We start from the raw sequence: 16,770 nt of genomic DNA on the forward strand, positions 1-16,770 counted from the left end.
CACTAAAACGATGGACGGAAGAGAATTTTGTACTTTTTGATGTGTCAACCTTTTCCGACCGCATCATCTGCTTCGGTACACCGGAGGCACTCGTTGATTTCTTTAAAGCGAACGAAGTTTTCATTGATGGAGCCTTCTTTTCCTGTCCCTCTATTTTTTACCAGATGATGACATTGAGCATAGTGAAAGAGGGATGCGGCTTCAATGTTGCTTATTTCTTGCTGTCAGGAAAATCCCGCGACGTGTACGTTCATGCCTTCGAACATTTCAAACACACTCTCACTGGTTGCAATCTCTCCATTTCGCTTGAGCTCGTCCGAACGGGCTTCGAAACTGGACTGATTCAGGCCTTCCTCTTCGTTTTTCCTGGGAATCATCACCGGGGGTGTCACTTTCACTTCTCCCAAGCGATTTGGCGGAACTTTCAAGAGTTAGGACTCCCAAAGGCGTATCGCGTGGACACCTAAGTTGCTGGCTTCGTCAGAAAGATGATAAGCCTTGCGTTCGTACCACCGAATTGTGTGCGGGTATACCCGCACAGCTAGCTTCAGGTTGCTCCATGCTATAGCATGGAACAACCTGAAGCTAGCTGCACCTTCGGACCTAGCTGCACCTTCGGACCTAGCTGCACCTTCGGACCTAGCTGCACCTTCGGAAGCTAGCTGCACCTTCGGACCTCGAAATTCCGCCTTTAAATCTTTAGTTTGAGAGCACTTAGATTATGGGCCATTTCGATATTCCACAGTGCAACCAACACGAGAACCGCGGAGCCCGCACTAACAACCTGAAAGAAGCCTGGCATAGGTAAGCAGCAGGAGGTATAATTTATACGTGGATGTATCTCTCGCTGTCTTCAAGGGGATATGCAGTAACACTTTTTAATTGCAGGAAAATAAACCACATGCTCGGTAGGGCACACACGAACATCTACGCCTTCGTCAGTCTCCTGAAAAAAGATGAGGCCACCAGTCGGGTGTCCCTGCTCCAGCTGTCCAACGGTGGCCAGGCGAGGAAACGACTCAAGAGGCGGAACAACAAGGACAAGAGCATCAAAGATTTGGAGGAACGACTGCGGGACGGTGCCCTCAACCTGGATGGCTTTCTTCAGAAGATGCAACGTTTTTGTGAAATTTAGGTGTCCCTGTAACCATACACAAGTTGTGAGCAGACTTTGTGAATAAATAGATTACCCTATCGGCGAATTGTCATGGTACGAGTAGTGTTTCTACGAACGAACCGCTGCCCTTAGCCTAGTGTTCGTTCATAAAACGAGCAAAAGAAAAACTTCTAGCCTTTCCACTCTGGTGAAGGAGGAAGATCAGCGGAGCTGTACAATGGAAAGTAATGGCCGGCCGCAAGTCGGCATGCCAGAGTGGAAAGGCTGCCACCATCTATGAGCGACGGCGGCAACCAGATATGTGGCTTGTCACAGTCGCTCATAGATGGCGGTAGGTGTCCAGAGTTTGGTGTCTTCATTTCTTTGTGGGGGTCATGATCTTGGGGTAACTAGCCCTTAACAGCTCCGCTGTAAAAAGAAACTAGGGACAGCGGCTCGTTCGACGAACAAGCCGCTGTCCCTAGCCCAGTGTGCGTTCAAAAAAGAAGAAAAGCAAAAACGACGAAGCGAAACGCAATGACGCATAGAAGAAATGGGCTGCAAAAAGAATGGGTTGCTGACACGGGGGGCATTGGACACGGAGCTTTTGAGATTGGGGGCTTTCGTGTTACGGTCTTTTGAAAATGGGGATTTTGAAACTGGGGCCAAAAAAAAAAAAAAAAACGGGACTTATGGTGGGGGGCATTTCACGCCGGGCTTTTGAGATTGGGGTCTTTCGTGCACCACCTTGCTGGGAGTATGGAAAATATGCCCCGAAACCAGTACTCCCAAAGAAGAGCTGCCACTCTAAGACGGTAAAGGCAAGTGTCGTTAGATCGCTGTTCACCAATGCTCTGAACAGGTCATGTATTCATTTCATGGCTAAGGCAGTGAGGGGGAAGTGGCAAAGATTGATTAACGCAGGCTATGAGGGAGATTTCATCGAGAGGCAAGTGACCTTAATGAACCGGGAAAAGGAAAAGGCAGAGGAAAAATCGAGAAACAGGATCGCAGTGATGCCGTATTTTCACACCGTGTCAATGTAAAAGCGCGTGCAAAAAAATTGCCGTTAATGTGGTTTTCAGCTCGGACTTTAAGTTGGGCAACCTCACTCCTTTCCAAAGAGAGGAAAAAGGGTGCCAAAAGGGCCACAGGGAAAAATCTGCGCTTTGTGAAACTGGTGTCGTTTACGACATACCGATGACTTGCGGTTTTAGGTATATAGGGCAGACGTCAAGATGCTTGAACGATCGTCTTGCTGAGCACAAAAGAAACGTAAGGATAAAAGCGACTAATTCCGAAATTGCGATACATGTACAAGAATGCAGAAACTGCTCAGCCGAGTGGTCCGGTACAGCGGTAGTATACAAAGAGGTCAATGACATCGAAAGGGTTGTAAAAGAGACAGTAAAAATTAGGTCGATCGGCAATTGCACAAGCCAGGCGTCTATGCTTCTTATTGATAGGACGAAAGCTTTTCTGCGAGTATGAATTGAAGAGGTCTTGTGTTTTTCGCGAGATGTACCTCCTTTGCCATGATCTTGTTTCGTTTGTATACGTACGTTAAAAAAAAAGGGGGAAAAAAAGGTGCAACAGGTAGATGGGTTCGAACTACAGTCGGTTCCGTGTGGTACGCTTGTTGGTTTTTTAAAGATAAGGGTGGCTGCGAGGTCAAAGAATATTTCTTCGGCCGATGTTTTGATGTGTGTGTACGTTTTGTTAATTCAAAGTAATTCACTATTATTATTATTATTATTATTATAGTTCAACTTTCTGTCTTCCATTGTGGAATCATGATAATCGTTTTTTGAATTTCTTTTATGGGCGTCATCATACAAGCCCGTATCTAGTACATGATTTGATATGCCCGTATCTAGTACATGAATTCCAATTTGTGTGAAATAAATATTATTATTATTATTATTATTATTATTAAGTTTATTATTATTATTAAGATTAGCGTGGCTGCGAAGTCAAGGCGTGTCCCCTTGGTGCCATTGTTTGGAGTGTTTCTTATGGTGACGATTTTTGGGTTCAGGATGTATAAAAGGAAGGAGCACTGAATAAAGTGGTGAGCTGTGTTTGAGACGTCGTCGTGTTTCTTCTACCCAGTCTCAGGTGCTCTAAAAAATGGCAAACTTACACCACCTCGCCTGCGCCCTAACTGTTTTTTTCACTAATAATATTCCACATTTCGCGAATCCGAAGACGCAGAGCTGTTTGGTTGTGCTTTGTCAAATGGACTCGCATGTAGCCTAAAGTTTTCGGAATTGAGCGGAGTTGCCCTTTAAGATGATGGCCAAGGGTCGTTACTCTGAAGCGTAGCTTATTTAGTGGCACTACATACACCAAAATCGTTTAGTTCGCTGATGTCACGCCACTATACAGTGGCGCTACTGTCGTCGTTGCGCACGCGCAGTCGCTTTCTCTCACGATCGGGTATCTGCCCAGACGCAGTGCGCATCCTTAGTGTGACAAGCGCGGGTCTGGTTTGTATCGAGCATGCTGGTGTGTATACCATGCTCTTTCTCGCGAACCCTCACAGGACTGCGTCGTCACAATGAGGACCATCGGCGACGACTACGACAGGAAAGAACCGTTGGAGTCAGTCCAGCCTCGGATGGGCAATCAGACGGCAGTCCCCGATGGAGGGATGGATGAATCCGGCTGAGCCCTTTGGATCGGGCGGTAGCTTACGCCACCTGGCCCGAGAAAGCCGCTGCAGCGTCCCCTGGCGGGAGTCTTCTTCCACCTCGGCGCCGCGACGCTGAACCGCTCGACGCTGTCGGTGCCGACGATTCTAAGGACACAACCTACGTCTCAAAGAGCAGAAAAGATTTCGGAAGTAATTTGTCGCGTCATAGTTTTGTGTGAACCGTCCTCACAAGAGTGCGAGGGAACATTTGCAAAAATCCCACAAGGCCGGGTGCAAAGCGCGCAACGAATTATGGGAGAGTTCAGTGACACCGAAGAAAGATAGAGATAGAGAGAAGGAGGGAGAGAGGTCGGTTTACATATGTTTTAAAAGCCGTGAAATCTATAGTAACGCGGCCTTCGCAGGGGTGTTATATGCGGGCAGGGGGACTTCAGATAGTTTTACTGTCAGGATAACTGAGCTAAGGGGGATCGGTGGCCGAGTGGTCTAGCGCACACCAGCTCGGAGCACGTGGAGCGAAAGCTCGCGCTGCAGAACCCAGGGATCCCGTGTTCGAGCCCCACCCCTGCCCGTTTCGATCTGGATGAGCATCGTACCGCGTGCGGTCGTGTATCACTACTGCGTGGTGCACGTTAAAGACCCCAGGCTAGCGGTTGTACCGCACTGGCTGAATTGCTCATCTACAGCTGGGAGGCTCGTCGCCCCTGTGACGCAGACCAAGTTCTAGGCTGTATAAACATACCACACAACCCAATTATTTAACTGAGATAATTAACTATAGTCTGTTAACTATATTTTTTTTCATTAGTGAAATAAAAAAATTCTTTCAACTAGAAACTTGCTGAGTGCCGCCCAAAAGCGTGGGAAGCACGGTGATCCTCTAAATTCCCCCCTCGTGCAACGTGCGCAAAACTCGTGTTGCGAAAAAAAAATAAAATAAAAAAAAGCGTATTTCAATAGCTTCGAAGGCGTTTTTAGAGATCAAAACGCACTGCATATAGCAAGGGCGTAGCGCTGGATTTTCTCGGTCACCTAAAAGCAATCTTGTAGTCGCTACTCGAAAAAAATTAATCGCTTACATTTACAATTACACTGGGTTAAAGAGTACTAAAATTAGATTACTCGATTACTCCAGAAGAAAAGTAATTGGCCCTTACTTTACGGATTACTTGAGGCCTTCAGGACGAGAGATATTTCCGACGGCTTGAAAAAGGGTCTTTCGTACTGCCCCTTACTGATTTAGAATCACCGAACTCTAAAACTACTTGTCTTCTGAGTACACTGATTTCGGTAAACCAATGCCTGCTGTCGGAGACAGATTTCCAGGCTCCCTTGGGAGGATACGGAACGGTTACAAGTAATATTAGTACTTCCAGAAGTAATGAAATTAGTCGTGTGGTTACTTCCTAATAAATGTATTCCATTACAAAAGGGGCCAGCCGGGGGGGGGGGGGGGGGGGGGCATGTTTGGACGCGAGTTGTGCGTCAGCATTCGGCTGTTTGCTGATTGGACAAAGGTTTCTGTCGAGTGATGACGTAGCGGACGTGTCCAATCGGCGGCCCGCGCTGGCCCCTTGACGTAGTAGGATCGAGTGATTCGGCCTTGTATACATGGGCGATATTGGCTGGCCCAGCCACGTTGTGCTTCAGCGAGTTTACCGCTAAAATTAATTTTTATATATATATATATATATATATATATATATATATATATATATATATATATGTAACTGAGAAGAAAAAACTCTTGGTGATCCGGCCGAAACGTCGGAAGATTAAATCGTCCGTTGTTGCTGATTTCACTAAGGGTTTTTCTCCTCAGTTATATACCCACGCCTTCGGCCTCCCGCCACCATGCCCGTTGTATATATATATATATATATATATATATATATATATATATATATATATATATATATATATATATATATAAAGTAATAAAGTCGCACTTCGAAACGTTGTTGGAGTTTTAAAGAATTTAGTGAGTCGACGTTTCGGCCTGACACAGGCCTTCTTCAAGACTGGTTGCCAGAGTCGGTTACAGGGTTGTTTTCGGTCTCCCCACCCGGGCCACGTCACCTGTCAGATCACGTGTAAAAATGCCCAAGTAAAAGAGCCCAAGTGAAAAAACGCTGCTGTACTCCCCCCTCTACACGCACGGCCGCAGCAGACGCCGCCAGCCATCGGAGCAAACCAAAGGCCACGTCAGACTTCGTGACCCCAGGAACGTCACGTGCGGAAGGCGCAGTAACGTTCACATAGTTGGATCGGCCCAGATGGCCAGCAACGCACGCCGCGGATAAACGCAAAGTAAAAAAAAAAAAAAAAAAAAAAAAGGGGAGGAATGTAATAAGCGCACACAGTAAATAACGCCAAAACGCATAGAAAAAAACCCTACATAGAGAAAGATAAGGTGAAATAAGCACACAGAGTAAATCAATGCCAACGCGCATAGACAAATCCCCTGCATTAAAAAAAAAAAAAAAGGAGAAGCCCACGCATTAAATTAGGCAAACGCTCGGCCGAAGAGCATAAACAAATCTCCTGCAAAAAAAAAAAGAAAAAAAAAATCGTAGGTATAACAGTGTTAACCACAGTCCCAGAACATTCAACAAGGAGCAACAGGTGGAAGATGCCTGTTGAAGGTCATGACCCGATGACTCATCGACAGGTTATACAGAAAGGTACACGAAAAAATTAAAGGGTTGAACGAATGGGATTGAATTAGCTACAGTCACTCCGCTACAGGGGATCAAGGTAGATTGCATGCATAGATGACATTATACCTGGATCTTCATTAATACCGGCCCGGATTGAATTAAATTTGTAAATAAGATACGATTCTCTCTGCTCGCGATCACGGTTGCTTTTGAAATTGGATTGTAAAAATGTAACGTCCAGTTTGTCAAACGTGTGTTTGGGTAAAGCCATATGTTTTGAAAGGGGGAGTTTGGGAAATGAATTTACATGCGCCCTGTGGTTGTTAAACCTCAATCGGAAAGGTGTGCTGGTTTGGCCCACGTACTGCTTACCGCAGGTGCCACATGTGAGGAGGTATATCACATTACTTGTGCGGCAGTTTAAGTTTCCGTGGATTATGTAGGTGAAATTGGAATTCGTACTCTCTACCGTGGTTTTAGGTGTCACGTGTTGACAGACATCGCAATTTGTTCTTCCACAAGGGCGACTGCCAGTGCTTTCAGTGTAGGTTGTCTTAGACAACCTACACTTTATAGTCTTCGGCATCCTACGCTATATTTTCTTTGTCTATATATATATATATATGATTTTTTAAAGCATATTGCATGGAAACAAACGCCACCGAATAATCGATTAATTAATCGATTAAACGGTGGCAATTAATTGTTTGAAAATTTTTAATCGACACCCAGTGCTCGCGGATTTATTTGTTCGCTGGGAAATAAACCGTGTCTCAAAACACGAGAAATTTATGAGCTGTGAGGTTTCAAAATATTAAGAACAGCGATGAGCTGAAATGTTCGCTTTAATAATGTGCATCGTACGGTAATAAAAAAAAAATAAGAAAAGATCATTAGATGATTATATTCTTCCGCTTTTCTTGTGTTTTTATGAAAAGGTACTTTATTAACAAATCTAAGAAATTTTAACGATGCTGTCGAGTCGCTTTCAGGGTAATGCCACATTTGGATTTTTTATATACTAATTCCTGAAACGCAATTCGCAAAGGCAGATAGAACCCTCCCAAGAAAAGTGGGTACGCAACAAATCCGAGACTATTAAATCTGTGAAACAGGTCAAAGAGAAAAGATCCTCCGCTCGTAAAACAATGTATCTGCTGAGTTCTAAGAATTAGATTATTGCATCGGGTCTTCAATAAGTTATTGGATTTTTGTTTTATTTACTTATTTCCTTTTATTTATATCGAAACGCGATCGATAGGGGCGAACAATAAAACACCCTGAGATTTCTTTTGTTACAATAAGCAAATTTCGTTAATTGTTCGTGTCCAACATCGACATAAAAAGTCAGTCGAGCTTGTCAGACTTCTCGAGCCCATTTGCGGGGATTGCTTGCGCGTGAAGCAACGATCTGTCGCTAATATGTTTGCACCAATAGGAACGACTCTCTTGGTCTTGGTTCTTTGCGTCATTAGCGCTGCGGCTCAACCACGGGCCAGACACTTTTTTCGTGCCGATCCCGAAAAACAGAAAGTCTTCGAAGGATGCAAGAAAAGTACGTACTTCGAAACTATCGACGCTTGTTCGCGCTCTCGCGTTTGCTTGGACCGACCGGGCTCCTGGGACATTTTACGAAGAGAGAACACACACTGGCACACTGGCGCCATCTATGACGTCCATGGTCCTGCGTCTGCATTTCGTCTGCATTTCATTGCTTGGGTGAGGCATGCGGAAGGCGCGGGTGTCCTGGTTTCTCGCAGCCGCAGCGCAGTCAAACGCTTTCGAACGCTCTCAAGCACAGATGTGCGTAGGGACCTTTAAAGCCGGGGTCCCACTGCTCATTAACATCATAGAAAAGACTGTCTGCAAACATCAGTCCCCGCGCTATCCGTGGTTCAAATGCCGCCTGACAATCCTTGAACTGATTGTCGATCATGCGGCATTCGAAGCAGGGATCTCGCGTTTGATTCTGTTCTCAAGACCGTTTTTTGGATGATGTATACGCAGTGTAACCCCGGTTTTACGGTTTTCTTAGCGGAATATCGCGGATAAAATATATTTTGTGTCAAGTGCTGGTTCACACTAAAACATTTTGTTTCAGTCACTTCTGAGTTCTACGTGTGTATGGCTCAACAGAACGCCAAAAGAGTCGTGCCGAAATTCGAAAAACTCGAAACGAGCAACATCGCTGGAAGGAAAGAATATTCTTACAATTATGGAAAGGTATGGCATTCTATTTTTTTTTTTTTATGTTCTAGAGATTTCTCGCGATACGGAAGAATGAGGCGTCAGGATGCTATAAAATGAGGTTAAAATTTTGCGGATGTTTTTTTCCTGTACAGAAGTTAAAGACAACAGAAATAAAGATCGAGCCGTCTGTGAGATTCTAGAAGAGCGTATGTAGGCTTGGGAATTGGGATATCGTTCGTTTCATCATCAAAGGTCGTTCACAGATTTAGGTTTGACTTGGATCGACGGCGTGGCGACGGTCGCTTACAAGGAATGAACACAGTGGCGCCACCTATCGTCTATACCTGTAACGCTTCCGATATGCGCATAATTTACGCATATCGTGTGCTTGAAATAATTCTGACAATTTTGGAAGGGACCATTTCTCACAAAATAGTGCGTACATTTGAACTCGCAAATGTACTGCCAAAGCCATCGAGTGTTCCAGGGATACCTGATAGCAGAGTGTTCCAGGGATACCTGATAGCAGAGTGTTCCAGGGGATACCTGATTAACTTGCGAACCTTGAAAGATTCGCATAGCGCGGCGCAGGTATGTTTTGCTTCTGGATGAGGCTGAAAGTACATGAATGTATAATTGTAAGAGATTGAAGGAAAAGAGGAGTTTCAAGGTGGCGAGTGCGTCTACTGACCCAGGAAAGGTGCCATTGACGAGAAAAATTTCCTGAAACATGAGGCGAAACTGCGAATGTGGGCTGCGCGCTAGGGGTTTGGGTCATAACTTCCATGGAGCCGCAGTCCGTCGTGACCGCGGCCACGACGGACTGCGGATTCGTCTCCGTGGAAGTTTGACCGCAGTCGCGGCCGCGGCAGCCGCGGCCGTGGGTGCAATTAACATAAAGATTGAGTGCGTTCTGAATGTCGCCGTGACGACAAGGTCACGTGCGTTGCCCTTTCAGTCACAAAGAGTCGCAAATTTCAACTCTAGCGTGCTGAGATGTAATACTTATATGCATCCTTACTTAGAAATTGTGATTGGAAGGTATTCGTTAAGCTCATTGCCTCCGTTTATTGGAATATTTGTGGCTAGTGATTGGTCACACGAGCTGACAATTATCGCGCCCAAGTTCACTGAAACCATTTCGGCCGATGACGTTCCTTTATTTTTGCAATATTCTTACCAATGAATGAGCAAACTCTCTATATCTACGGCTCTGCCTGATAGATGGAGCCACTGCGTCATCTCGTCATAAGCAGTCGCAACGCAGTCGGTCACACCAACAGCACCTATGCTCCGTTTCACCTTACGTCCGAGCGCAGCCCATGCTACGAGCCCTCGGAGCCAATCCAAGGCCGTGCTAGTGTCACGTGACCTTGGAGAGGGGGCACAGCGGCGCACGGAAAGCGTAACAGCGCCGACGCCGTTAAAGAGTGAGGAGTCTACCGCACACGAAAGGAGGGAAAAAGTATTTGGGAGGGAACTTGCGGACACTAACCACCCTCACCTCTCGGTTCTTAGCAAACAAACCTCGGCGCCTCGGGACACCTCGTCCACCTCGCCAGTGAGTCCTTTGATTTCCCTCCTTAATGCGCGTGTGCTAATCAGACAAAAACAACGTACCGCTCGAGTTATTTCGTCTGCCCTCTCTGAAAGGCGAAGTCGAGCTCGCTCGTAAAGACCTGCACTTCCGAAAGTCGCAGGAAAGGTGAGACAGACGCAGAGGACGTTGCGAGCAGACGACGTTGCAAAGGAGCAGACGACGCTCAGATAGGGGGTCGCGATCAGCCAATCAGGGCTCGGCGTTCTGACGTCACCGCTACCCCCTTTGCAAGAAGCAAACGTTGAAGCAGACGAACTTGCCCTCCGCATAGCGTCCGCTGCGTCCGGACGTAAGATGAAACGGATGGAAGACAACGGGCGCGTCTGACGTCATCGCTAGTGGATCTCCGATCCGCCCCAAGCGGCGAACACGCTAAAGCTAGGCGAGAGTTAGCGCGAAACGACAGACGCGACTGCTAGGCGTCGCCACATGCATTTGGTCTCGTTGGGAGACGCCGCAAGACACGTTGTCGGTGACGCAACGTAGGCGGCGCTGCGTAGAATCACTAGTGATGATGCTTGGGTTGGCGCTGGCCTTGTCTTCTAGGTGGTAGTGATCGATCACACTGGGACGCAAATATGTGACCCAGCCTTGAGTTGGCGCGAAACTTACGCTAAACGAAATTAACTATAAAAGTTGGAGGGCGCTTAAAGGAGCACTGACACCCCCATGGTCGTATTTTTTTCATTGTCTAAAACGATGTAAATTGTAATCATAAGCTGTAGTAAAGTGTTTAAAATCAGTGTAGTCATAAAAACGCAAAACAAACGCATCACAAAAAACAAAACAAAAAAATTATCCCCCCGCGGGCGTGCCAATTTACTTTTGGCATTTTTCTCTCCCGCACCCCACCTCCTCGCTTCTTTCGATTGGGGACGTCAAATATCATGAAATTTAGAAGCTTTGTAGACCACATCTCTATAACATTTATTAACGGCAATCGTAAAACATTTTTTAACGCAATTGCGAACGCACTACGGCCCTTCTTTTTGAAATACCAAAAGTCAGAGTCCGGTGTGATGTCGCCTCCTAGATTTGTATCCTCCCGCGGAAAACTTGGCGGCGCCCGACGCACATAGCACAGGATGATCGGTGAGTCGGGGGACCGGACGAACAAACCGGTTTTTCCCAGTCTTGGGTAGTAACGCGTTACTAGTAACGCGTTACTGTAACTTCGTTACTTTTTTGGTAACTTGTAACTGTAACGAGTTACTTTTTAAAAATGTAACTTGTAACTGTACTTCTATTACTTTTTTCTGAGGTAACGATGAAAGTAACGACGTTACTTTTGTCGTTACTTTCCAGTTTTTCATGAATAATATATCACTGAACGAGTACAATTTAGCCATTTTTTGCGCTTTCCAAATTGCCTCTTCCGAGATTTCGAGTGTCAAGTTATTTTTTGCACAGACTTGTGAATACGTTCTTTCTCGCCAGTCACGACCCGAATATAGCCACGTGTAGGTTCGTTGGAAAAAAAAAAGTAGTTATCTTTAGCACGCGCTTGTACTTTGTGACTGAACACTTGCATCTTAGTGTCTTGAAGAACTATCTCTTTCGCGGTTTTTCTTTTTTTCTGCGCAAACGCTTTTTAATCGGGTGAATCAAACAACAATACACGCGGAGGGCACCGCGAATGTTTCGTATTTTAATTAGCGCCGCCACTCCGCACTGCGCATGTTTCGTATTTTGATATGCGCCATTAATCCGGTGTAGTGTCAACAGTCGAGGCAAAAGTTACTGCTGTCTGCGCGGGGTTTGTTTCTGGCTTGCCGGGTACAAGCTGAAATATGTCCAGGGACTGTATGAACCCAGCGCAACCGTCAACGAGCCAGCAATAAGCTAGTGCTACGAAGGATACGAATGTTGATAAGAATAAAGAAAAACTACCATGGCCGGCGTACAGAGAGTATTTTGCTGACGTGGAGGAGGTTACTAACACCTTGACCGCAGAAAACGCCACTCTATTGCCTCACCAGCTATTCGGCAATCAAAAACCTTTTCCGGCGAAACAACACAGCAATCCCATCCAGCGCGTTAGACGAGCGCTTGTTCAACAAGGGCAGGGACGTGTTCGTTATCAAACAAGGGAAACTTTCAGAAACTAATTTCGAGAAGCAACTGCTGCCAACTTACAATACGAAGTAAAAAACACACTTTTTAATTTTATGCAAATAAACTTGGTGAAAAGCGTTTTCTAGTTTCTCCTAATTTTTTTTTTGTGTTATAGAAAAAGTAACTGAAAAGTAACGTCGTTACTTTCTGAAAGTAACTGTAACGAGTTACTTTTTTTGTTGCGGTAACTGTAACGGTAACTTCACTACTTTTTTTCTGAAAGTAACTGTAACTGTAACGAATTACTTTTTAAAAGTACCTTACCCAAGACTGGAACTTTTTCCAGGTCCGCCGGCGCCCTTCTCTCCCGCTCCTCACCTCCTCGCTTCCGGTCGCAATGGTTCGGAGGCGCGAAAGAAAGTCGACTCGCAGGACTCCGTAATATTTGACGTCACCGCACTGGCGCGGATCGCGCGGGAACTTCAAATTCGGCATTTGGAAATTGTTTTTTTTACTTCACAAATACTGAATTCCCAAGTTTCGAATTCCGAGAGTAACGTTCCGGCTTCGTTTTCAATCGTTTCGGATAATAAAAGAAATATATGAATTGGATGTGTCAGTTCTTCGCCTTTGAGATGGCCCCGTTCGCAAATCTATTTTATACAAATCCGCGCTCGTTTCCAAGGCGTGCAAGGGTGCGTGCGTGGCCTAGTCGATAGCGTCACGTGTGACGTGACGTCACATACGTCAAGTCACGCGTAAACTCACACGTAGCATCATGCGTGTGACATAGTGTTACGTCACACAAGACGTCATAACAGCCACGTGACGCGTTTGACGTCACACGTGGCTGTGACCTCGTGACCCTACCGACCCACTGAATTTAGCCGAAAATTTTCCCGCCGAATTTAGCGGGTTGATAGGGTCATGACGTCACGGCCACGTGTGACGTCACACGTGGCTGTGACGTCATGACCTTATCGTGGGTATCTTATCAGCAACTAATGCCAATCGAAGACAGAAATTGTTATCTCTGCGACGGTACGTTATAGTTAGGGTTCCGCGTTTTCGGTTTCTATTTTTTCAAAATTCGGCGTACTTTTTTCGGTGTTTATTTTAAAATTGAATTTTCGGTTTTTTTCGGCGTATATCTATGCCCAAAAAGTTTATCGGCTTTTATCGGTGAATATAAAACAAACACCAACGGACACCGGATCAGATGATCCTTGTACGTAGCTCTGATATTTGTGATTACTCAAAAAATAACGGCACAGATACATTGAAAGAGAAATGGACACTTTATTTGGCAAATGTGGGCAACTGTAAAAGAAACAAGAAAAAAAAACACAAGTACAAACAAGTCAGATATGAAGCCTATGCCCAAAGAACATGAAACTTCACCTTCTGTACATCAGGATTATCTGATCTTATTATAGTGCACGCACATGTACCTTGTGGCTCTCCTTAGGGCCACTGCCTTTGGGAGTACCACGTTCGCGGCGAGACGCTCTACCGCAAAGCGGGTTCGTACTCGCGTGGCATGCTGCTCGTCGAGCGCAAACAGACACCAGTCACGTTGGTAACGGTGATGAACTGTTTATTTACAATGAAACAAATAACAACAACACAGCGGCTATAAGCTGGTGAACGCTGTCGGTGTGGAGATCGCCCACGGCCGAACGGTCGTCCACAAAGGTACAAAGTACGGGGTAAACGCTCACCGGTGCGCCGGAAGGGTCCCCGTTGTCGCCGCCGCCGAATCCCAGGAAGAAGAGAGAAGCGAGACTGCTGTCCGCTGGTTTTAAGATAACGGCGGGGGCGAAGTGGCCAATCAAGGAGCGACACGTCGATCTCCTTTGTGCGGGGGTTCGTTACGGAAATCGCCCCAAGGGGGGAGAGGAGGAAGCCACTCACAGTGGTAAGCAGCGCCACCTCTCGCTACGCCAGCGCGGCCGCCACGGCGCGCCAAAACGCTGACGCGACAGAATGTTGAGGGATCACAATCCCCACAACCTTCCCAGGTTCTCCTCCCTGATCCGCACTCTTTCTTTCCTGTTAATATGAACCTGAGCTTTGAGAATGCACTCTCAACGCTAACACTGGACACTGGCAGGCTGAGGAGATGAACCGCTGCCTGAGCCAAAATCGGACAATCAACCGATTGTGACCGCGAAAAGAGACACGGTGCGACGTTTTGAGGCACAACACAACATGCAGAGCTAGCATCAAGTCAGTCTTCGTTACAACGAGTTTGAAAACACGTTCGCGCATGGCGAAGTCATGGGGCATTTCGGAATTCACGTTCCGATCGATGATGCGCGCATTAAACCAAAACGTTGTGATGCCATTCGTGTATCCCATACATCCGGACACGTTTCGATAGACACTGTCGTTCCACTTTTTCGCCACGGCTCTGCGGTGCGACTGACCTTTTCCGGTTAAAACTGAATTTCAGAAAATGGATTCGACGAACTTTTATCGGTTTTTATAGGTTTAAATCTAAAATGACGAACCTAAAAACTGACCTTTTTCGGTTAAAACCGAATTTCCGAAAATGGATTCGGCGTACTTTTATCGGTTTAAACCGAAAACTCCGAACCCTAGTTATAGTTTTAGAAACGCAGGGATATATGCCACCCCCTGCGTTTCTTAAAATGTCCACCTTTCTAGCTTTGCGATTCGTTCGATCAGCATTCTTATCGGCAAATATTGCCACGGCAGCGGAGTGTTATCCACTCCTCAGGGCTCTTAAGCTGTCAATTACTATATGCTTCTTCACTGTCAATGCGGTAGCGGCCTCGTGCCGTCTCTGTGTTCATTAGTTTTTAATTTGTTTTTGCCAACATGGTCATTTTGTGTATGTATATATACTGTTGATGGCAATATTAAACAAAAGCGGTCGCTTCAGAAATTTCGAGCACTACTTTTGCTGAAAAAATAGTGACGAGTAGAATACGCGTTTGAGTATAAGTAAATCAATTGTTTATGCACCAAGACCACGGTGTAAGCTATGACACACCGATCAGCCAAAACAATATGACCGCCTTGGCATGGTTTCTACGAGTCCTTGGTAATAGAGTAAGATTGTACCAAATTTGTAAGCAGAGGGTGCGGAATTCCTGTAGGTTTCGAGGAGGTGGTTTGGGAGCTCCGAGCTCGCGCATCACATCCCAGATGTACTCTATTGGATTGATATCTGACGCCATGGGTGGCCAGGATATCAGCTGGAATCATCAACATGCTCTTCAATTCACTATAACGCAATTCTAACCTTGTGACATGGCGCAGCTGCATCTGGCTTCAGACTCTGCGTTCGGGTGTGCGTCTATTGACATTCAGTGACCATAGCAGACGGACTTTTTTCATGCGGAAGGAGATTGTGGTGTGGCGAGGTCATGTAAGTCATGTCTTGCGTAGTTGAGTTTTTAAATGGGCGGAACGTGCTGCGCCGTGCTTTTCAATGTGCGCAATGTGAACAAAAAGAGTTCGAAATAAAGACTTGATACATGAAGTAGGTGTAATTTCATGCAATACTAATCTCTTTTTTTATTTTTTCATCCCACGCACCTTTAATGACTGGAACTGCCTTCCCTCTCTAATAGCCAGATTAGTAATTTCGATTTGTGTCAACGTGCTTTGCATATATATACCTGAATGATTTCATGTAATAATACTAGTATATGTCACATATCTTTCCTAGAATTTGTTCTATATATATATATATATATATATATATATATGTCTAGGATAGCGGACTGAATATTTTTGAAGCTTTTGAGTCGTTTGTGTCCCTTGATTTTTGTAATTTCCTTTTGTATTGCTTCCCTAATTTTCATCCCATGTTTACTTCATGTTATTTGCTCTACCACTCCCCTCTATAATGTTTGTGCCTTGAGGGTACGTATAAATAATATTAAATAATAATGGCTCATTTTCTTCAGCGCCTAATATTTTGACGCGCTTTATATGAAAAGCATAGGTTTCTTGGTCATCTGACGGCTGGTTTTATCCCCTGGGACAAGGGGCTAAAATCGTCAAACGGCCAAGATGTCAATAACTTCGCGAAAACGAAATAAGTTATTTTGACACGTAATTAGGGTTACTAGTTGAGATGTGTCCATTAATCTGTTGAACCGATTTTGAGGAACATCAGTGACTATTGGAATGTCGCCGACTGGCGGTTAATGCAACTGCAACCGTTTGTACACCCGTTGAAGTGTCCCAGAGCCGAGCTGCATGGTCGAGGCTTTTTGTGTTCTTCGTGCAGGCGACAGCACCTGTGTTCTGGGAATCGATGGATACCTGCATACTTCAGACCTATACTGTCGAAGAACTCCGTAGCTTCTGCAACACCGGATTACCTGTAAGATAAGTTTCTTGTAGATTCTGTTCACTGAGTGCTCAGAAGAATTTCTCTTAAAAGCGATATCCCTCTTTCTTTCGGCCAGGGGCGCTGTAGCGTCCACAAAAGAGGCGACTTCGGTAGCGTCTTTTACTGCTGCCGTGAAGAAGC

The sequence above is a fragment of the Ixodes scapularis genome, unplaced genomic scaffold, assembly GCF_016920785.2.
Source record: "Ixodes scapularis isolate PalLabHiFi unplaced genomic scaffold, ASM1692078v2 PGA_scaffold6__148_contigs__length_123643588, whole genome shotgun sequence".
Lineage (NCBI taxonomy): Eukaryota > Metazoa > Arthropoda > Arachnida > Ixodida > Ixodidae > Ixodes > Ixodes scapularis.